This window comes from Lepidothrix coronata, unplaced genomic scaffold (assembly GCF_001604755.1).
Source record: "Lepidothrix coronata isolate B3197 unplaced genomic scaffold, Lepidothrix_coronata-1.0 Scaffold75, whole genome shotgun sequence".
Classification (NCBI taxonomy): Eukaryota; Metazoa; Chordata; class Aves; order Passeriformes; family Pipridae; genus Lepidothrix; species Lepidothrix coronata.
The window spans coordinates 1,925,454-1,948,671 of record NW_016690255.1 but is presented as its reverse complement, the minus strand read 5'-3'; positions in this window follow the sequence as shown (position 1 = coordinate 1,948,671).

Genomic DNA, 23,218 nt, shown 5'->3' with positions numbered 1-23,218 from the left:
CAAAGAGCTCAGCAGCGTCTGCAAAGCAGGATGTTAAACGCTGCAGGGCTGCTTCTGTGTGGACCACAAGGGCGGTGTCATCAGCATAAAGTAGCTCCTGGACAAGATGGTTTAAGGTCTTGGTGTGGGCCTTCAGACGCCTTAGGTTGAAAAGGCTTCCATCAATACGATATCGAACGTAGATACCATCCTGATCATCGAGGTCTGCCATGGCCCTTTGGAGCATCATGCTGAAAAAGACTGTGAATAGGGTTGGTGCGAGAATGTCGCCTTGTTTCACACCATTGTTTATTAGAAAGGGCTCAGAAAGTGCATTGCCATATCTGACTTGGCCGTGTTGATCCTCATGGAGTGAGATGATCATTTTAAGGAACTTGGGGGTCCAACCTAAGCATTCCAAAATCTGCCATAGACCTTTTCTGCTCACAGTATAGAAAACCACAGAAACTAAGTACAGAATATTTCAGACCTGCTGGTAAAGTTAAGTGCATATTATCAAAGCATGGTCAGGTAACAGGTGCACTGAGGTTCAATTCTGGCTCAATTATTTATGAAGACTTCTTTTTGAAATACCACCATTTTCCTGCACCACTTTTTCCTCCCTCCCCAAACCAACAGAAGTTATAGAAGTACCCATTACCTACCTTCAAAAACACACACACAGGGAAGAACTAACGGTTAATTTCCCTCATCTACAGGTAGCGTAGGATACTTGAATTGAGCCCTATTGATCCTTCCTGTTTAGCAAACAAGTTTTGTAAAAACTTCTAGCTTTAAGACAATATCATTTTATATACATCTACAGGCACAGTCACACACATATCCACATACAGAAGTCCGTGCTTCAGAGGCCCAGTTCCTTATGACCTTATGTTTTTTTGGCAGCTACATTAAATGGCTAAGCTTTTTTTCACATTTAAACAAACTCTTCATTTTTCCTTCTTAATCAAGTGCATGACTTTTACCTTGCTGGAAAAATAAAATATCCTGGGTAAAACCACACGACAAGCTGTAGCCCTTTTTTGATAGCCCAGTATGAAGCTAGAAACACAAATGCTTCTTAAATTGTTATTTGTTTTGGTTTTTTTCTAATTTTTGCACTCTTTGAGTTTCTGAGTCAAATAGAAGTTTGAAGATAATTTTATAAACTTGGGGAGCAATCCAGACTGCTTAACACTCACTAAGTGGTGGAACTTTTAGAAGCGACTTGTTCTGAAGATCAATCTAAAATAAAAATATACTGATATTCTCCATTTGGAAGACTTAGGTAGCAACAACAAGTTTGCATCCAAAAACCAGCACACTTCTAGAACTTAAGCATCTTCATTAATCAAAAGAAGTAAACCAACAAACAAATAAATTCTTAGAGTGTCCCTTAAATAGATGGACTGTTCTAACTGAAAAAAAAAAGACCCAACCAAACAAAAAAATCCATTACAACCAAAAGAAACCCCCTTAATATTAGTTTTTTTTCAAAAAGTAAGAAACCTGAATAACAACATAATCAACATAGAGCTCTGATCCCTGAAAATTCAACATTTCTCAACCATCAAGCCCCAAGTCTCATTTAAAAGGGACAGCACAGATTGGTTCTTATTCTAGATTTTAAACATATGACCTTTAAAAGTTATCAGCAGAAACTTGGTAGAATGTGAAGAGAAACATGTTTTATTTCATAGAAACTCATTAACCAAATACTCACTTTTGGTTTTGAGTCCAAACTTAAGTAGTCCTGAATATAATTCATTATAAATTCTTATAGTCAAAACTTGCATTGTTGTACTTTATGAACAATTGAGGAAAATGAAAAGGCAAAAACTTTATTTAACTCAGTGATGGGAAGAGTGTATTGCATGAGAATGCATGGTGATATATAGATCTTCTTTTCCCTTTACTTAGAAATATTGAGAGTCAGACACATTTCCTGTGGACCTGAAACGCTGAACCTCAGACAGCCAGGCCTCTGCAGAACTGGTGAGCTCTCTGCCAGGATGAATATCTCAGTTAGCGGTCAGTTCGACTGTTTCTATGGTTACAGATTAATTCAGTAGTTAGAAAGGCACCCTTAGGTATATATATTTCTTGAACCAGGAACATAAGTCAAAGTTGGATATCTTGAGGGACAGCTACGATTTAACGATGGATTGACTATCATGCAACAAGTTTTCACATCTATGATTTCTTAGGTGATGCTAGTAAGTAACTCTCTCATTAAAAAAAAAACAAACAAAAAAAACAAAAATAATTTTTCACCTAATGCAGCTGTTTAGGAAAAAAATAATGTAGAAGTAAACACCCTAATTCCTTCAATTTGGGAATTATTTTTAAACCAACTCTTAAAGTCTGAAAAAACCAAAGATAATGACAGAACTCTGGCTTCTACATAATGTATAATTATATAGTGAGTGTCATTTGATTAAATCTCAAATGAATTAGAATATCAATAGTCTTCTTTTTTAAAGTAATTTCTTGGTAAGATCATGTTCATTTTAATTTTTTCTTTATGCATGACATTAAAGAAATCAAAGTTCTATCTCCTTACAAATATACTTACCAAAATGGGACTTGAAAAGCAGAGATTTATAACACCCTTTCCAAAAACTTTACATTAAAATTTCACATGATCTATATGAATATGGTACTGACTATGGGGACTACGCCTACACAAAAACTGAAAAAAAAAATCCCACTACTTAATAGCCAGTGAAAAGAACACACAAATTATTTTAGTATTAATGATGCTTTCCCCCTCACCTAAACAGCCTTTAAGCAAGAATCATATATTGTCTACCAGTATTGAACAGGCAAAGGTGTCTTCTGTTATCATCCACTGCAAGAGGGACAGTGTTCATGTCTTTCTGAATATGTGTTAGTCAGAATAGACAATAAATTTAACACCAAAATGTATTATCCATTCTTAATTCAGCTTAATTCAGCTTAATTCAGCTTACTCTTCATCTTCACATGAAGAGTATTTCTAATGTTTAACAGTTCTGCCAAATACTGATGAAATATCTGCTAGGATCTGTGGAAGTCAATAATGCTAAGATGATCCCAGCAGAGGCAGAAAACTGGAATGCTTTATTGGACTTACAAGTTCATATTTAAAGTTTTAGGGTCTACATATTCAACAGGGTTTTGTAGCTATTACAATTATTACAATTAGGGGGTTTCAGGGGATGACATAAGGGAAAAACCCAGATTAACAAAATTTTGAGGTCTTAACAATTGCCTCATAGGGAAAAACTCATTTTATTTTAGGGGATTTTACAGGGGGGAACAGGTATTCAGGTCTACAGAATGCAAGGATTCAGGGAACACAAAGGGAGAGATAAGGTACAATAGGTCTTCTGCACAGGTCTGATGAGATCAGGGTTTGGACTCTCTGGCTTGGGCAAGGCAGGTGATAACATCATGCAAGGAGTCTCTTCCCATTCTGCTGGAGAAGGCAGGAAGAATCCCCAGGGATAAGGTCAATGCAGAGGGTTTTTCCCAGCTACTGTGACCCCAGGTTTCTGTTTAAACTCAGCAGTTCCTTTTTTCTGATATCCAAATTTTGGAATCCAACAAAGATCTGATTATTAGAGATGCCTCTGCCCAAAGTAAGGTGCAAATGAGAAGCCAATAGTAGAGATGAAGTCAATAGTAGAGATTTTAATTAGCAGTAAATATGAGATAGAGAGAGAAAGAGAGAGAGAGAGAAAGAAATAGGAAAAGAGAGGCAGTGGGGAGACAAAGAGAGAGAGAGAGAGAAACAGATTAAATAAAAAGATATTACCACCGGTGGATCCAGATAGTGCTCTGTTGGTCCTCTTCTTCTGGTTTTCTCCGTGGTGGGGGTCCCTCAAAACACAGAGTTCTATGGCTTAATATACATTCAGGTATACCTGTCAACGCCCAAGCACCTCACCTGGGGTGGGGGGAGTTCTACACTGTGTTTTGCAACACTGTGGATCTGTTGTAACACTGTGGATCAGGGGTGCTTTGGGGGTCTTTGATAGTTTAGTTGAACCAGTTATGCCCCATCAGAAGGGATGAATACCTTCAGACCTACTTCAGAGTCGGTGGGCTATGGTCTCCCCCCACTAGACTCAGTCAGAACCAACCTTCAGCACAGTTGCTGAGTTAGCCTTCCCCGTGGACTCCTTGAAGTGACACATCACAGAAACACAGAATCACAGAATATGCTGAATTGGAAGGGACCCACAAGGATCATCAAGTCCAACTCCTGGCCCTGCACAGGAGCTGGACCAAGAGTCACACCACATGCTTGAGAGTATTGTCCAAATGTTTCTTGAACTCTGTCAAGCTTGGTGTTGGGACCACTTCCCTGGGGAGTCTGTTCCTGTGCCCAACCACCTTCTAGGTGAAGAACTTTTTTGTAATATCCAACCTGAACCTCCCCTGACACAACATCAGGCCATTCCTGCAGGTCCTGTCACTGGTCACTACAGAGAAGAGATCAGTGTCTGCCCCTCCTCTTCCCTCATAAGGAAGTTGTAGATTTCAATGAGGTCTCCCCTCAGTCTCTTCCAGGCTGAGCAGACCAAGTGACTTCAGCCACTCCTCATACGGCTTCCCCTCAAGACACTTCATCGTCTTCATAGCTCTGCTTTGGACACTCTCTAATAGCTTAATATCTTTCTTATATTGTGGTGCCCAAAACTGCACACAATATTCAAAGCGAGGTTGCCCCAGTGCAGAGCAGGACAATCCCCTCCCTTGACCGGCTGATGATGCTTTGCCTGATGCCCCCCTGGACACGGTTGGCCCTCTTGGCTGCCAGGGCACTGCTGACTCACATTCAATTTTCTGTCAACCAGGACCCCCAGGTCCCTTTCTGTGGCACTGCTTTCCAGCATCCCACAGCCTTGTTTGTCTTTTATTAGGCCTGAAATAATATGGACAATAGTATCAGCTTTATTTTATCTCAAGTTCTGGTCAGGTGGCTTAACTCAGTCCAAACTCCAGAAATCCAGGAAGTATATTCAGCAGGATGGGCTTTGGTGGTCACAGATGAGCAATTGCTTCTTTGCACAGTTTACTGTAGTGGGCAAAGTCCTTTGATGATCCCAACAGTGTTTGAGACAATTGCAATCTTCAACTCTCTATTAACATCTATTGGGTTGTAGATGTTGATATTCAACCTGTAGAATCTGAGAAAATACTAAACCAAGATTCAAAAAAGAGCAAAATAAACAGAGAAAATGGTATGCAGAGCAAAAATATCTACATATACAAAAGCAGTAGTGAATCAAATAGAGAAAATGTCATTTTTTAAATTTTGTTGTATAGGCATTAAATACATATTTTTAACTTTAAGGCCAAAATTATGTGGAAAATATTGGCATAAATGGTCCTGTAGAGCCCAGGGTGCTCACATGTAAAGTAACATGTTTAATAAAAAGGATATGTATGAACAATTACATACATTTTTCAAATGTACACTGTATCAAGTTCTAATACAAAAAATGGTACATGATAGGGATGTGATAGTTTCTGTAGCCTTATAAAAGTTTGTCATGAGTTGAACTGGTCTTCATATTATGCGAAGAAGATGAAAAGAATGATAGAAAGGTATGTCTTGAAAAGGCTCTTAGGAGTTACAGTATGATGTCTAGAGTGCATTAACTTAGTACTTTGGAGCCAAAGAAGGACTGTGTAAATGTGAAGTAAACAGGTTGTCTCTTATTTGATATAGAACGGACAGTAATTAATAGTTGTATAAAGAAACAGAATGACGCACTGCATCTTTCCCGTGTAGCTTCCTACAGCAAATGTGTGTATGTCTTCATGAGTGTTCTTAGAGAGTAAAATTCAGTCTGCCCAAATCTTGCCTGTACTTATGTGTCTAACACTTACATGACACACTTACATGTCTCAGATGGTTAATCCAGTCTGCTGATTTGCCATGTTTTCTTTTGTATACTCAGATATAGTACAAGAATTGGTACAAGACAGAAATACAATACATTTCGTGACTGTATCAAAGTGCATGTCATGAATTGAATTGATCTTAGAATTGTGTTGGGCAGATGAAAGTGGGGGAAGAGGAGAGAGGGAAAAAGATAGAGAGAGGTGTGAAATGAAAAAGAATTTAGCAGCTATAGCAGGATTGCTAAACTGAATTCCTTAAATGGTTTCAAAAAGCAGTCTTGTATTCTTGCCTATACAGAGCAGGAGGGGTGAAAAGTGGCAACATGGCCAGAGCGTTCTTCTGAAATGTGCTTTAAATTTTAATACAGCTGGAAACACGGGAGATAACATTTCTTGCATCCTTAAAGGAAAAGAGAGACACTCATCTTAAGCAAGGTTGAATAAACTCCCTAAAAGATTTCTGTGACTCTTGTTCATCTCTATGCTGAAGAAAGGGAACACAAGTAGCCACGTGACTAAATTTCAATAAGGCAAAACCTGAATTGTATATCAATGTTAGGCAACTGCATCTTTTTTCAGTGTAAAACTTTATGCTGAACTTATCTTTTTGATAAGCTCCTTTAGTTTATTCCCATTAACAAAGTATTTAAGTGACTGTTCTGCAACACACATAGGGAAAGTAATACATAATCATGCGACATAAATTATTAAAAAATTTAGAAGAACTGTGGCTCTTGAATCTAACAAGTTCAAATCAAGTCCTAAGAAGTTATAGCAACACAAACTGATCTTTCTAAATCCAGAAACCATAATCCAACACTGTAGTTAAGACATTGTTCAAGTGTTTAAAAATCAATGAGAAATCTGTTTCTCTCTTACACAGATGGTTGCCCATTTATTCTACTCTAGTCACTATAGATCTCAGACTAGAACAATTGCATAACACATAAGTTTTCAGGAGCAGAGACCCCAGTGAGCAGAACTGGTGTGGCAAGAGGAAATAATACTATTTATCAGTTGCTTCAGTGACTATTGGTAGTTTGGCTGGGAATAGAGCTGATGAAATATGTGCTTTTATTGACAGTGATTTGCAAAATTCAGTTAGGAAATTAGAAGAAATCTGTAATTGAAGGTACTCCCACCTAGAAGAATAATGAAGTGTAAAAAAAAAGAAGAAAGGAAAATACTATAAAATCCATTCTCCATTTTCTTTTGTTCATAGCTAAAATATGCTCAGTGCTATGCAAACAATACCAGGGAGTTTTTTTAACTACTCAAGTTTCATTAGTACTAAAAGCAATGAGCAGGTGAATGAGCTGCATGAAATAGCAAATGTTGCAAACCTAGTTATTTTTACAAACCAAATTTTACTTTGCTGAATAATTAATCCAAATAATAAAGCTGTAAGCTCATACTAGTTCTTAATGAAATAACTAATAACCTCATAATAACCTAATGAAGTAATACCAAAATAGTTATCATTTTTTTCTGATGACAATGGTGATTATTATAAATTCAAAAATTGTATTTTTTATTAGGATCATTGATATTGTTACTTTTGAGCAATGTTTAGTTCTGGAAAAAGATAATTTCAGACATATACTTATGACTTATCAAATAATACCTGAGTGAAGTGTAAATTGTCAGATAAAATCACATTACAGGGTAATTTTTCTACTCTCATCTTTTTATTTGCATTTCCAAATTAGAAGTAATTGTTTGGAGGAAAATATGAATTAATTAAGAAAATACATTTCAATATCTGGATTTAAAAATTTTATTAACATATTCTGTCTCTCTTTAAGTCTTAATATATATAGCTGAAGGGCACATCTTAGTAGTCTTCATATGTCTTCTGGAGTGACTAGGCTCCCAAATACCGGTACATTCAAGTTCCAGTGATACTGAGTCAACACTTCTTATAAGAGCAGATACATTGACAGATGAACCACTTACAAACCTATGTTCTCCTTGATGCAGGTTTTAGATGTAGTGTTTTTTTCCAAAATGAGTGCAAATAGTTGTGAGAAATTGTTATAACATGGACTGAAGAAGGATTACACTATATGACTCCAGTTTCAATCTCCCACCTTTCTTGTAAAGATTTCAGGCTATTATACATTGAAGTCCAGAGAAAGACTTGTATTGACTTAATAGGACTACAGGGCTTACAGTAGCTCATGAGTGGCTGAGTCTAGGGGAAGCATGACACTTTAATCGTCTCTTCCTTTAAAAAACAAAACTACAAATCCAAAGCAAAGCAAAGCAAACAAACAAACAAAAAAACACATCAAATTTTTCTATTGTACTGTTATTTAAGATGAGAAAGTGGAGCTGGTTAAATTTAGTCTGACAATCTGTGGCTGATTTTACGTTATTTGTTCAGGGGTAGTATTACATTAAGGCAGGATCTACAGTGACATAAGCTGTCCCTCAGTTCTGAGGACATTTCTTTCCAAACACATGGAAATAGAAATAGTAGCTGAAGCCACTACTATTTCTTCATTAGTGTATAGAATAATAAGATGTGGGATGTCCAGATTCAGTGCATCTACTGAAGAAATCTAAGGTTATTCTTTCCCTCTGCAAGGTGAAACCTCTTTAATCTTTGGAGAATAGCTTAATTCTGATTTCCTTCTCCCAGATAAAGAGGAGGAAAAAGAATGAACATGATTTCATAATTAATTTTGAGCTTCCTGCTCTTTGTGGTTGAATAGGATCCCTGTTCATTTCAGAAATTTCAACCAATGTTTATTTCATGTAAAATGTCATCTCTGGGGAAGTGGCAACCACTTTGTCACACTACAGGCAAGTATTTCTTGCCATCACATTTGGAGGATTTAATTTATGGAAGTTTGTTGTTTACAAAGACCTGTGGTCAATGTGTGAAGCATAATGATAATGAGGGAAAGACAGGTAATAGGTTACTCTATGTAACTGAATTGATTATGAACTATGTCTGGAAACAGAGTTTTAGGAGCCAGAATAGCTTTCATGAGAGTTCTCTAAGACTAAGGCTGCAAATGAAATTCTATAGTCTAATTTTTTTGTTAGGACTTTGATGGGCTAAAGAAAAAGTGCTTCACTTTGCAGTCTCTCTGCCAGTAGCATCAAGTTAAAATCATCACAGATCTTGTGCTATCACTGTAAGAACTTTAGGAACCATCACTCTACTAATTTCTTACAGGGACTCCCAAAATTTATTTAGTTTATCTTGGCATTGTTTATTATTGACTCTCATTCTTATCTGAGCTTATGGATAATGAATTTATTAGTGATACATTCATTTTAAATTATCTCTCTGAAGAGATAAGCATGCCAGTGATTTCAATTTCACAGCGAACATCTAGCTGATCCATAAACCAGACAAGCCTATATTTTAGATTGCAAGGATAGGCCAGAAATACCAATAAGCCCTTTTCTACACTTGTAATTGACTCTTTCTGAATAGTGCCATCTGGTCTTTCTTGGGTGAATGATTGATTAACTAAGAAATATATGATTAGTGGCTTGCCTTGCTACTGTACTGTACAAGTTGTTCTGGAGTGTGCTCTCAACAGCCACCATCTGTGAGCCTAACAAATCAAGCAGGGCAACATCCTGTCCTGTGCTATCCATGCAACCCTTGGGATTTCTGTCAGGCTACTGACCTGTTTGGTCTATGGGGCTGTGGTTGAACAAATCTGAGCAGAAGTAGCTTTTTCTCTGTCTGATTTTTTATTATTTTTTATTATTATATTATTATTCCTTCTTTACTCCCTTCCTCCTTCTTTCCCTCCTTCTCTCCCTCTCTGCTTCTTTGCCTGTTACGCTCTCCCTGCCCGCAAACCAGAATATTTTTCTTTAAGCTTGTTTGCTAAGGTTATAAGTTGTTGTTGTTATTATTTTTGTTACTATTATTATAATTTCATTATCAAGGAGCAGATATCTCAACAGGGAAAATTTCACTTGATGCTTAGGGTTTGAAAAAAAAAGTGAAATTATAACAGGACATATTAGGAAACTTTGACTATAACTTTGGAATCACAAAATGGTTGAGGAGGGACCTTCAGAGGGAGGGACCTCTGGGCTTCATCTTGTCCAATGCACCTGCTCAAACAAAGTCTCCTAGAGCCAGTTGCCCAGGACCATACCTAGGTCATTTTGAATGTCTCCACAACCTCCCTGGGCAAACTGTGACAGTGCTCAGTCATAATCACAATAAAGTAGCACTTTCTGATGTTCAGAGGGAACCTTCAATATATCAGTTTATGCCTGTTGTCTCTTGTCCTGTCACTGGTAACAACTGAAATGAGCCTGGCTCCATTCTCTTTGCACCCTCCTTTTCAGGTATTTAAAAACATTCAAGTTCCCCTCATGATCATTCCTTTCTCTGAGATGACTCTCAGCCTTTCCTCGTGGAAGAGATGCCCGCAGTCACCTCTATGATCCTTTACTGGACTTTCTCCACTAAGTCCAGGCCTCTCTTGTGCGGAAGAAGTCAGAATTGGGCACAACACTCCCAGCGTGGCCTCAGCAGTGCTGACTAAAGAATCCTAGGACACATCATACCCACACAAGCAATCCTAGAACTACGATGTGAAAACGTGCAACAGTTTTGACTAATATGATCCTTCTTGGGAAAAGCAGGGCTGTAGACAAGATTGTAAAATATTTTTGGACTCTTATGTTGGCTAAACAAGGTACAATCAAATGTTTAACAGATATAAGCAAAAAATTGAAATTTTCAGGTTAGATTTGTTGATGACTCACAAAAGAGCTTCTTTTTAAACTTTTGCTAGGTAGTTACTAAGAATGTGGAAACTAATACCATCACCATTTGTTTTTAAAAATTGTTATTGCCAGTAATGAAAATTTCATGGTATTATCTGTTAATATTTTTGTCAAAAGTTGAGAAAGATGCAGTTACTATTTTATAAGGTGAAAAAAAATCTATTTCTGATTCTACACTTGTTTTTAACATACAAGAAGGAAAAAAATGTAAACTTTCCCCGTTTTCTTTCTCTTGCTATCTTTTTTCTGCTGTATAATCAGAAGCCTGAGCTTAATATAAAACCTATGGACTTCTCAGAGCTGAAATATATTTTTTACTGGGAGAAGACTGGAGCATATTTAATTAGGTGTACTTGTATTAAGACAGAAGGGGAATTATATTGCTGGGTCAGATAGTTCCCAAGTGCTGTTTGATTACAGCTGTAAAATACTATATTTCTTATGTTGGCATTGGACCAATTAAAATATTGCCAGTAAAAAGCTATGAGCTAGAAAAGGAACTCTAAAAATAACATCTTGTTAGTTACATATCTGCTTCCTGTGTAGGTTCTGCTTCAGGGTTTTACTGCTGTCAATACTGCTGACAAAAAGCAGTAAAACCACCAGCTGTGCTCTATTCTACCTTGTGCATCATCAACAAAATTGACAGATAACACTGATTTTAAAATCTGTATTACTGATGGGTAAAAATGTATATCAGTGAATATTGAATTGCAAGACAGCCCGCAGTCCTGTGTGGAAAACAAAAGGGATGGGAAGAAAACACAAACCAAAGAGAATGAAAACTGTTGGATGAAGTTTTGAAAACAGAATTAAACTTTTGCCTCTATGACTTTTTAAAAGGTTTTCTATGTCTGATAGTTAACAATTCTGTCTTTCCAGAAGCCAGAGCAATTAATACAATGATTTGGGGAAACAAAGACTGTTTTTCCCTTAGCCATGTTTCTTTTCTTGGCACACTGATACACCATGAAACACAGCTCAAAGCAGAGCAGTATGGCATTAAGTTTAAATATTAATTCCTCCAAAGGCGGCTGCTAGTTCACATACTTTCTTTTGCAACTGTTTCAAAATGTCTGTCAGCTTGTATTTTCTCACAAGCAATTTCATGGATAAATGTCGGAAGGTGGGCACCAAACTCAGCTCATGTAGTACAAATGCTTATGTAATTTGTTAATTGTTCTTCAGCTTTACTTCTTCATCAGATGCTGATATCTGACTTAGCCAACACTGCACTCAGAACTTGAGGTGAGGCAGCACCAATGCTGAGACACAGTGAGACAGACACTTCTTTTGACAGGTTAACTATATGGTGCTTAAAGCACCCCAAAATACTTCTGGCCCTTTGGGCTGCCAGGGAACATTGTTAGTTCATACTGAACTTCACATCAAACAAACCCCTCAGATTCCTTTCTGCAGGACTACATTCCAGCCTCTTGTCCCCTAATCTATACACACACCCAGATACCAAGAATTACACTGTCCCAGGTGTAGAATCCAGTATTTGTTCTTGTTCCGTTACATGTGAGTGATGTTTGCCCATCATTAATCCATCAATATTGCTCTATAAGGCCTCTCTACTCTCAAAGGAATCAATGACTCCTTCTAATTTATTATCAACAAACTCAGTGTGACCTAACTCCTGTGCCCAGGCCATTAACGAAACTTTGAAGAGAACTGTCTCTCAGAGTCCCGAGCACACACCACTAGTGGATGATTGCCAGCTAGATGTTTCCTCAATTTCTGCAACTCTTTGAGTCCATCCTTTCAACCAGTTATTCACCTACCATATTGTATGTATGTTCAGCTGGATGCTTTTCGGTTCAGCTGCACGTGCTGGACACTTTTCCCATAAAGATGTTGTGAGACATAGTATCAAAACCTTTGCTAAAATCCAAAACCGCATGTTCACTGCCTTCCCTTCATTTACTAGGGAAGTAATCTTATTAAGTTAATAAGGCTTCCCTTCATGAATCCATGTTGGCTTTGACCAATCACTTTGACCAGAAAAATATCTTCATAATTTTACCAAGTACAAAAGTGAGATTGTCCATCTTATGATTAGTAAGGTCTTCTTCCTAGCCGTTCTTGAAAACTGGAAAAATGTTTGCCATCTTTCACTAAGATTGGAAATACTGCAGATTCCTAAGACTGTTAATATATAACTACATTAGGTCTTGCGATAACATCAGTAAACTCTTTCATTACCCTGCAGTGAATCCCATCAGGTCCCATAGACTTATGTGCATTCAGTTACAGCAAATAGTGTACCAATTCAAAGTCAACTGGGAGCTAATCACTCCTGGTCAATTATGATCTTCCAACGCAGAGCTCTAAAGTCCCAAGGCCCATCATTGGTGTTACAGGCAGAACTGGAGAAGTCATTAAACGTTTATGCTTTATCTTCATCTATATTTCTGAAGTGACCAGCCTCATCAAGTAGCAAATCAATGCTTCTTTAGATCTCCTTTTGCTGTCAATATACCTAAACCTAAATTTGTTACCCACCTATATACAGGTTATCTTCAACTCCCGCTGAGCTTTGGTTATACAAATTCTCATCCTATGGTGGTTAACAGCATCTCTACAGTCCTATTGTATAGCCTGACCTTGCTTTCATAGTCAATACATTTTGTTTTTCTGCCTAAGTTCTGAGGGAGATCACTTTTCACCCAAGCCAGATTTCTGCCTCTTTTGACTTCCAACACATTGGAACTGCCTATTCCTGCACTCTCAAAAGATGTTTCTTAAAAAATGACTGACAGTCGTGAACCCCATTACACTCAAAAGCAGATTTCCAGGGAAATTTACTAACTAGTTCTTTGAGCAGCCTAAAGTCTGCTCTCTGAAAATGCAGGGTAGTGACTCTTTAGTTTTTAGTTATTTTTTTTTTTTATATTTCTAAAACAGTACAGATTGAAGTCTAAAGGAATTCAGTCCATTGTTTCTAAAAATACTGGAACAAGTTAGATGAACAATCTTTGTCAGTTAAATAGGTATATTATTCTCTTGCAGGACATTGAGTATAAAGACATCGCCATGATTTGTCTTTCATGTTTTCATTAACCCTACCTTGATTGTCTTACTACAGTTTTTCACACATTGAGACATTTGGGGATTGATGGACTATTTCATAAATACATCTGTGAAATTAGTTTTCAGGGTTTTTCTTCCTGGTCAGGTGACTTCTCAGCATGTCTCTTATAATTCCCAAAAGCATGTCTGTGTTTTATGCATTTTCCTGTGATGATTAATAATGTACATTTTCTAAAGCTAAGAATGAACTTTTTTCTCAATTCTACACAGAGTACAGATAATTGCATTGCTCTCTTACTCTTTACATTACACGTTAGAAAAGATCTATCTGTAGACTAACTTGAAAAGACTGCAGAAATAGTAAGAGCATAGTAAAGCTAGAGGTATATTTCAGAAACTGGCATATGCAGCTCTGGCAGTGCTCCCACTTAAGATCTAATTTGAAGAAGACAGATAACAGGAATATACATTTTTAACATTTCTGCAATTTGAAGTCAAGGTTTGGACCCCAAAAGGATAACTAAAAGAAAGATAACAGTGATACAAAAAAAAAAAGAGGAAAGCAGTTTTGCAGAGTAGGAGCTGAGGATCATGGACACAGGCTGTCCATGAGCCAGCAATATGCCCTTGTGGCCAAGATGGGCCAATGGTGTCCTGGAGTGCATTAGGAAGAGCAGTGCCAGAAGGTCACAGGTGGTGATCCTGCCCCTCTACTCAACCCTGGCGAGGCTGCATGTGGAGTACTGTCTGGTTCAGAGCTTCCCAGAAAGTCATGAATCTTCTGGAATGCGTCCAGTGAATGTCGTGGGTTGATGTGACTGGGTTTTTGGGGTTTTTTTGGAAGTGGGGGGGGCTACAGAGATAGCTTCTGTAGAACCCGCTAAAAGTTTCCCCCCCATGGAGCCAAAGATGGTTGGCTCCAGGGCAGACTTCCTGGTGCTGACCAGGAGGAGAGCCAATTAGAAGTTTTAGTAATGCCTCTGTGATAACATATTTAAGAAAAAAATGGTTGCGCAGAAGAAATTCCAGCCAGGGAAGAACTGACCGAAGCTCCCAGGTGGCCCCGTCACCTCCCTCGCCGCAGCGGGGCGGTGGTGGCAGGCCAGCCCAGGGTTCTCGGCACCCAGCCGGAGCAGGCAGCGGTGGCCCCTGTGAAGGGGCGGCTGGGGCCGGGGCTCTGGCTGCAGCGTGCGGCCCTGTGGCGGAGTGGCCCCACAGCCTCTCCAGGCCCGCCCCACAAGCAGCCCGGGAGAGACGCAGCCGCTGTGGCCAGAGCCAGGGCCAGGAACGGGGCTGCGGCCCTGGGGAGAGTGGCCCCACAGCCCCCAGGCGTGCCCCGTGAAGCAGCCCGTGCTCAAGCCCATTCTGCCCAAGTAGCCAAGCCAGGCTGGGCCGAGGGGCGTGGGGGCGCCCTGTGAACTGGGCCAGAGGGTGGCCAGATCAAGGATGCTGGAGCAGGTGGATAAATGAAAGAGAGTCATCCGTGGGAGGCCCAGCAGGGAGTGGGGTCCTGCAGGAGATTTGCGGCCCGTGGAGAGAGGAGTCCACGCCAGAGCAGGTTATTCCCGGGTAGGACTCGACTCATGGCCCTGTGGGGGACCCACATCGGTGCAACTCATCTGTCAAGGACTGCATCCTATGAAAAACCATCGGGGTTTAGAGACCCCGTGCACCCCATGGAGGAATGACCTTTGGGAGGGCAGATATGGAAGACCTGTGGCCCGGAGGGGGTGGACCCACGCTGGAGATGTCCATCAAGGACTGTTTCCCGTGGGAGGGACCCCATGGAACAGGGGAAGGACTCTGAGCTTTAGCCTGCCCTGTAGCCAGTGGTGAAGACCATGGTAAAGGAGGCTGTCCCCCTGCAGCCCACGGAAGGGTGACCCACAGGACAGCAGACTTGGAAGAACTGTTGCCCTCTGGGTGGACTTCTCTTCCTGCACTGATGCAGGGGGAGGAGAGAGAACATGGAAGGAAGGAGGGGTGATTGGAAAGTGTGTTTAAGATTGTTTTATTTCTCACTCTTTAGCTCTTATCCTGTTAGTAATAAATTTAGTACTATCCTCATGCTGACTTTTGTTTTGCCTGTGTGACTTCTCCTAGGTCTTAGTGATTTTAGTGGTTGCCTGGAATCCGGCCAAGGTCAACCCACGACAGCTACAAAGATGATAAGAAGATTGGAACATCTGTATTATGAGGACAGCCTGAAGCAGTTGGGCCTGTAAGTCTCAAGAAGGGATGTCTGAGATGAGACCTCATCACTGTCTATAAGTATCTGAAGAGAGGATGTCAAGAGGATGGAGACAGGCTCTTCTCAGTGATGCCAAGCAATAGGACAAGAGGCAATGGGCAGAAACCGATGTACAGGAAATTCCACTTGAACATAGGGAAGAACTTCTTTGCTGTGCAGGTGACAGCACACTGAAACAAATTGCACGGAGAGGTTGTAGAGTCTTTCTCACTAGGGATATTCAAGAATCTTCTGGATGCAATCATGTGCCATGTGCTCCAGGATGACTCTGCTTGAGCAGGGAGGTTTGACCAGAAGACCTATTGGTGATCCCTTCCAACCTGCCCCATCCTGTGCTTCTGTGTTAAAAAAGAAAGAATTTTCCAGATATATATAGATTAACCTATCTAATGAATAGCATTTTTAGCTCTGCTGAAATCAGTAATGAATGTCCATGGCAGTTAGTGAGAGAAATTTTAACAGCGATAGGTCCTTTGATAATACTTTAAACATTGCTACTGAAAAAAGTATATTGTTTTTTCAAGTAGGAAGGAAGATTTTCACCTATTATGCAGCGGTTATAAATCCAACATTATTAAAAACATACATTTGATAACTTTTTAAATACTTATGGTAAATTATGCCTTCCAAAAAGGGGATGGATGAGCGGGAACAACTTAAAATATTTGCTTAGTAGTAAGGGAATTTTTAAAACTGGGAAGACCCTGGTAAGTTTTTAGCTATCGTAGTTAGGCTGTAAAACAATGATAAAACCCATAAAATTATATAGTAAGTCATTAAAAGTTTCTTGCTGTCATAGTCATAACTGATTCAAATATAACTTAAAATCTACCATCAACACAGAATAAGACCTTGAGATGGATAAAAAGATACAGATATTCACCTTCACAGTGCTAAACGTAAAAAAAGGGTAGTAAGTTTTTAAGACTTGAAAAACCAGCATTTTCACACCAGATATTGTCACAATACTGTCTGAACAAAATCAGCTTCCTGTCATTCTTTTACCTAATTGCTTCTAATTATATTTCTATAGATTTCTGTAGATATACTGTGTTTTTCAAATTGAGATTTCCACAGCACCTGCAGCATTAGATCCCTAGATACAACAGTGCACTGACTCTGTCGATTTAAGTAAGTTTCTAGTTTTAACGGAAGAAGAGAATTCAGAATATGAAGGCCCTAAATCCTTGTTCTGCTGCTGCTCTGTTGAGGTGATCTTTGACAAGATACTGCAGTCTATGCTTTAATATTCCCTTTTGAAGAAGGGAAATAATGCTGCTTGGATCAGAAGTGTGTCACAGAATTATTTTTTCTATGTGAATAAAACCAATAAGCTACCTAGATGGTAGAGTTCTGAGAGGAGTTCTAAGAGGAATTTATGAAAATATTCTGGCAGACACTAGCTGAGTTTACTCAGAAATTCTTGGATTATATTTATTTAGATAGAAAGTGGTTTAATAATGGATAAATTGTTATGTCTTTGTACGATGCAAAGCTTAAATCAGTGTAAATATTTCACTTTTCATGGCACAGCACAAGAAAATGTTTTCTACTCACCTATAAGTGCTTTTAGGACAAGTATTCCAATTGGAATATTTGACGAAGACTTCCAATAACCAATGAACAAATATCCACTCTGGCACCATCTGTTAAGCAAAGTGATTCCATCTGTGGTGATAATAAAAGGTAGAGAAAATACCTACTTTTTTCACAATAGTGACTATAGTATCACTAAAAACCAGGAATGGGGCAGCTGTCTTTCAAAAGATGTGAAGGGAGGAGAATAGCAAGGCATTATCAAGCAGTTACTCTTAGTATGTAATGAGACAGAGAATGGAAACTAAACCTCAGAAATTGTTTTAAAAGTACTGAGGGAATTGTAAGGACGATTTAAAAACAAAACAAAAGAAGATGCAAGAAAAAAACAACCCCCCAAAAATCTAGTAAAATCCAATTTACTCCTTTCATAGAGTACTAAAGTGGTGTTATAAAATGACAAGTTGCAGAAGTCAAAATGCCATATAAAGCTTTTGGCATGTCATCCTTCTACAGAAACATTAAAAGCAACCCCCTATTCACATTCAGCCATGAAAAAATATATGTATTATATGTTAAAACATTGATATGTTTTAATTTAAAATCCATAACATAATTATATGTTATAACATAATTATATGTTATTATTTATATCCTAAGAAGGCCTTCATCTCAATCCTTTGGAACATTTTGTTAGCTACCTGAATGAGGAACTAAAGGCAGCACTTAGACTGTTCACAGATGGAAAACAGATAAGTAGAGGTACAAACACTGTTTAGGACTGGATGAAAATCATTTTAATAGAGTGGAAAAAGGCCTGAGATCAACAAGATAATATCTAAAAAACAAGTGCAGAGCACTACACTTTAGAAGGGAACAAATATAAAATAAGGAATATCTGACAGATACCAAAGGAAGTGAATGCCATGGGCTAGTAAATCTGTCAGAGAACACGGGAAATAATAGTTCTACTCACTGTGATTATAATTCAAGAACAATTTAATAAATTTGGGTTTCAGGAGAAGGAAGACAGTAGTTTTAAGCCATCTCAAAAGAAATATTGTTTGGGCAAGTGGTAAAAGAGAGTGGGATAGAAGGGTAGCAATATGATATGTTAAAAGGGTTGTTATAAAAGTACCAGTGATACATTGTTTTTCTGAGTCTTCCAAAGACAAGAAAAAGTCACCCGTAGTCATCATTCCAGAAAATCATACATGCAAGATTGAGAAAAGCTTTCTAACGATAAGAATGGAAAACATTGTAACAGCATGTCTGAGGAGATGTAATCTCTACAAGATATCAAAGACTAGGGATAGATGATGTATATATATAGTCTCAGCCTGTAGCCAAAAGATAGAATAGTTGAGCTATATTTCAAGCTCTGCTTTATTAAATTATTCTCTATTACTATATACAATAATAAAAGAAAGAATAAATATTACTTCATTGTAAAATTTCCTAGAATCAAAATATATACCCTTATGTAAAAGCTGCAAAAGATTGTGGAATAATAATATATTATTTGGGTATACACTGAGTTATATAACGTACACACATGCAGAAATAGTTGTTTAAGTAAAAAGTTACAAAAGAACTGGTGTATTTTTTTTTACAAGATATACACTAACCAGTTGAAACAATATTACCATAATCTAATAGAGATTGTAATGATTTTTATAGATATTTAAGTTTACACTCCACTTTCTCCTATTTTAAAATACTGGGTTTTGTTACTCACCATGTTTTATTAAGGAATTGGTATTGAATAGATCACTAATACTTTGAAACATATTTACTGTTCACTGTCATTTGATTTTATGCGTAATAAAGCACAGAGATGAAAAATTCATGATAAAATATACTAGAAAGCTGGATTTTAAATTGAGACAAATTATATGCAAATAAGTGATCAAAATTCAAAAAAAGAGCAATTATGAATTTAATAGAATAATTTTTAAAAAGCAGAAAGAGAAGGAAGAAGAGGGGGATAAATGTGATAACAAATAGAACAACTGTGCTTTGAAATGGGATAAAAATGGATTAGTCCTTAAAGTGTCAAGCCTCTTGTGGAAACAACATTATTAGTTTCATCCTTTAATATTAATAAGTCAGGCTGTAATATCTACAGCTATGATTTTTAGAAACAAGTTAATTTGTAATCAACACTGACTGTAATTATAACATGTAACTTGTATAACATGCCAAAGGCATATTTTGATACTAGGAATGATAATCATTGGTAGTATTGTGAGGAAGAGGGGTAGCCCTAGGTGTATGCATGTTAAAGAACAAGTATGCAGATTAATATAGAGTATGTGAGATAAAATAAGTTCTTAAGTTCCATAGAATAGCTATGTACCTGCTTGTTCTACTCTAGCATTTCTCTTTGATAGTAAGAATTATTAGAAGACAGAGCAAGCGCTCTAAGAGTCACAAGCTACTTTCCCCATTCATAGATATTAGAGAGCCAGTGGTTGGTCTTTAGTAGCCACACATCCCTAGAATTCATAATAAAGGTCTGTCCCAAATCTACAGAAAATATAATTATGAAACTTTTTTCATATCTCTCCTTTCACACAAATTTGCAGTTGGGCACAACCTGTATAAAAGGAAACATCTCAATGGAAAAAAAGGTCAGTACTAAAGCATTCTTTGGATCAGTACTTCCACAAATTCCCGTAAGTGGGACTATGGAAAGTAACACTGGATCACTCATGTATGGATTTACTGTGAATGTTTTCTGTAGTTTTACTGTAGTTTGTTTGTTTGTTTGTTTGTTTTAATATAGATTCCAGTGAACAGTCAGATTGGAAGGGCTGCATTTTGGGTGTAAAGTACGTATATGACTAAAAGACATCTGGGAACCTATGCATGGAAAGCTATTTCATTTACCTATAAAATTCCATTAAAGTGAGAAAATCCTTTAGAGGAAAATAGAATGATCTAGTTATGCTGCCCTATACATAAATAATTTACATGGCACATTTATATTTGTTGCAAGGTAACCTCATATTTTAGAAAGACAAACGGTCCTTTGAGTTTATACAGAATATTAAAATGAAACTTGGAGTGAGGGTAGGGATAATTTATTTGATTCAACGCCTAAAATTGTAATAGGTTTTTAGGACAATTCACAGTAATGTCTAACAATACTTTTCATATTTTCTTCTAAAACTTTTTTTTATACCATGTGCAAACTCACCTGCATTAGGATACTTAGCTGGGTAGACAAGCTAAAGTTGTTACCTTAGAGTAAGCATTATTTAGTATTCTTGGTGAGTCACAAAGCAGAGGGGTGCTTTTGTTGTTTTTATAGGAAAGCACAAAAGAAAGACAATTAAATAACCTAAGCAAAGCAATTCAGTGCCCATAGTTTTAATTGTCTTTAAATGCTACACTTTTCATTATATTAAAATTATTGTACGTATCAATTGTATTGGACGTATCAATCCTTTTTTAAACGATAAATATGTTAAAATAGAACAGCTTTGACTCAGAGAGATTACAGAGAACAAGTGTTCACTCTGAGTAATGATCTGATTAAAAAAACCAAAGGAAATCCTCATAATGTTAGAACATAATTTTAGAGGAAATGTAAATTGTGTAAAATACTGCAGATGTTCACAGAAGATTTTTGGAGCAGTTTTAGTATATGCTCTCTAGGTATAATATGGTGTACTGGCCACCAGCTTTCTGCCTCAAAGTTTAATGTTTTTTTAAAAAGGATGAAACTCTTCAATGTGTGTGTTATTACAACTGTTTTGGTGAGTTATGAAACCATTTCATTCTGTCAGCACTTCAGAAAAGAACACATTTATTGTTGCAAAGTACATTCCATACAGCTGTATAGCGCTTCCCATGTGATGATTTCTATTTATAAAAGAGTTTGATTTAATTGGTAAAATAATATTTATATTCATCTAGACTCAGTTTTCTTCTGTTTGATCCAGAATAGTACAAAGCAATAAAGCTGACAGTTGTTCATCTGCAATATGTTAGAAATTCTTCAGAAAGCTTGCTATCTGAGAATACAAAAGATTCGCAGGAGAGGAAAACAAAGCTCTGAGTAGTTTGTACAGAAATTTGACATTGTTTTCTTTATTTAGATCTGTGTTAAAGAAACCCAAACATTTTGTACTTCAGTACTTATTGAAATTAATTTGATATTTAATATTAAATATTATTACTTGCTAATCTTGTTAGTGTTTTGGAGTAAAAATTTCTAAAAAAACTATAGGCATGCCTTAGGAAATTAGTAAAACAGTAATAGGGTATTGCAATGTAAAGATAAATTCAGGCAGATAAACAGAATAGTATAAGTGCCATTCAAAAGCACATACTGAAATACTTTTGACAAATATATCTAAGACTCAAGCAGAAGAACTAATAGAAAGTCTACCATGATTAAAATTTCAGATAACTAATTCTGATGAGGAACACGATATCTGTTTTGTAGTAAAAAGCATGGGAAAATTTCATTATATTCTTTAATATATTCTCTTACATGTAACTAAAATATCAAGAATATACTAACTGAACCTTGTTGTATTGTACCAGGCAAGGAACTGCAGTGAACCTGTTAGGTCTGAGACTAGAGCATGACCTTTGGAACAGTATTGAGATCCTTGCTTGTTTTCCTTCTACGCATTTAGAAAATAAATAAATAAATAAATCAGCCATCTATTGTCCATGGTGAGATCACTGATAGAAAAGAGCGTCTGATCACCTGTGGCAAACTCTTTCATCAGCTGCTGCTAAGTAGAGACCTAGCCAAAGGTCAGTATGGGTTATGAAACAGAAACACTTTGTGGAAAACCAGAGAGACAAGACTCATTAATAAACAGCTGCCTTCTCTGACCAAGAGCAAGATCTTAATGACAGGTTCATGGTTTAATCAAAACTAGTTTCTTTTTTATATAGATATAACTATAAAAAAACAAGAATGAGTGGGGTCAAGTGTCAACATGTATAGTTAACTAACAATAGTCCGGAAGTGCAACCATCTTTTTTTCATTTTTCTAGGATTTTTCAGTGGGAATTGTTTTAACCTGGACTGGATTATTTTTGTTTCTTTGTTTGATTTTCCCAACATTTATTAACTGTTTTCAAGGTTTGAGATATTTCCAAAATACATGGGAGTCACTGCATGTGTCACTATGATCAGTGGCAATTCAGATCTATCTGAAAACAAATTTTCTGTCCTGAATACAAAAAAATTGTGCCAAAATATTTTGTTAAAAAATATTAATCAGAAATAAGTACAGGGCAAAAAATTTCCTGTTTAATTTAAGATGGTCAGGGTAAAATACCTATTCAAATTTTGAAGGAAAATTTGTGTGTTAGATCTGTAAAATTCATTAATAAATGCAACTAGAAAACATTAAAATTATTACTAAAAGAAGATTTACAAAGGCCACACATTATAGACTATTAGAAGAACATACATTAGAAAATGTATGTTTATAATCAGCATAATTTATATTCTTTGGGTTAGTACAATCTAAAGAGAAAATTTTTCTAACAGAATTTAACTTCCTAAGTAGAGTACAGCATCAGAAATTGCAGCTTTAATTTTTTTTCTTTTCTTCAGCAATATTGCTATTATTTCAAATATCTTCTAGTTTATGCATCAAAAGCTGCACACATTTAATGTTGTAAAACATGTCAATTTAAAAGGATTTTTCCATCTTTTCAAATCAACTTTTTTATGTTATTTTACATTCAAATAAATCATAGAATGGTTTT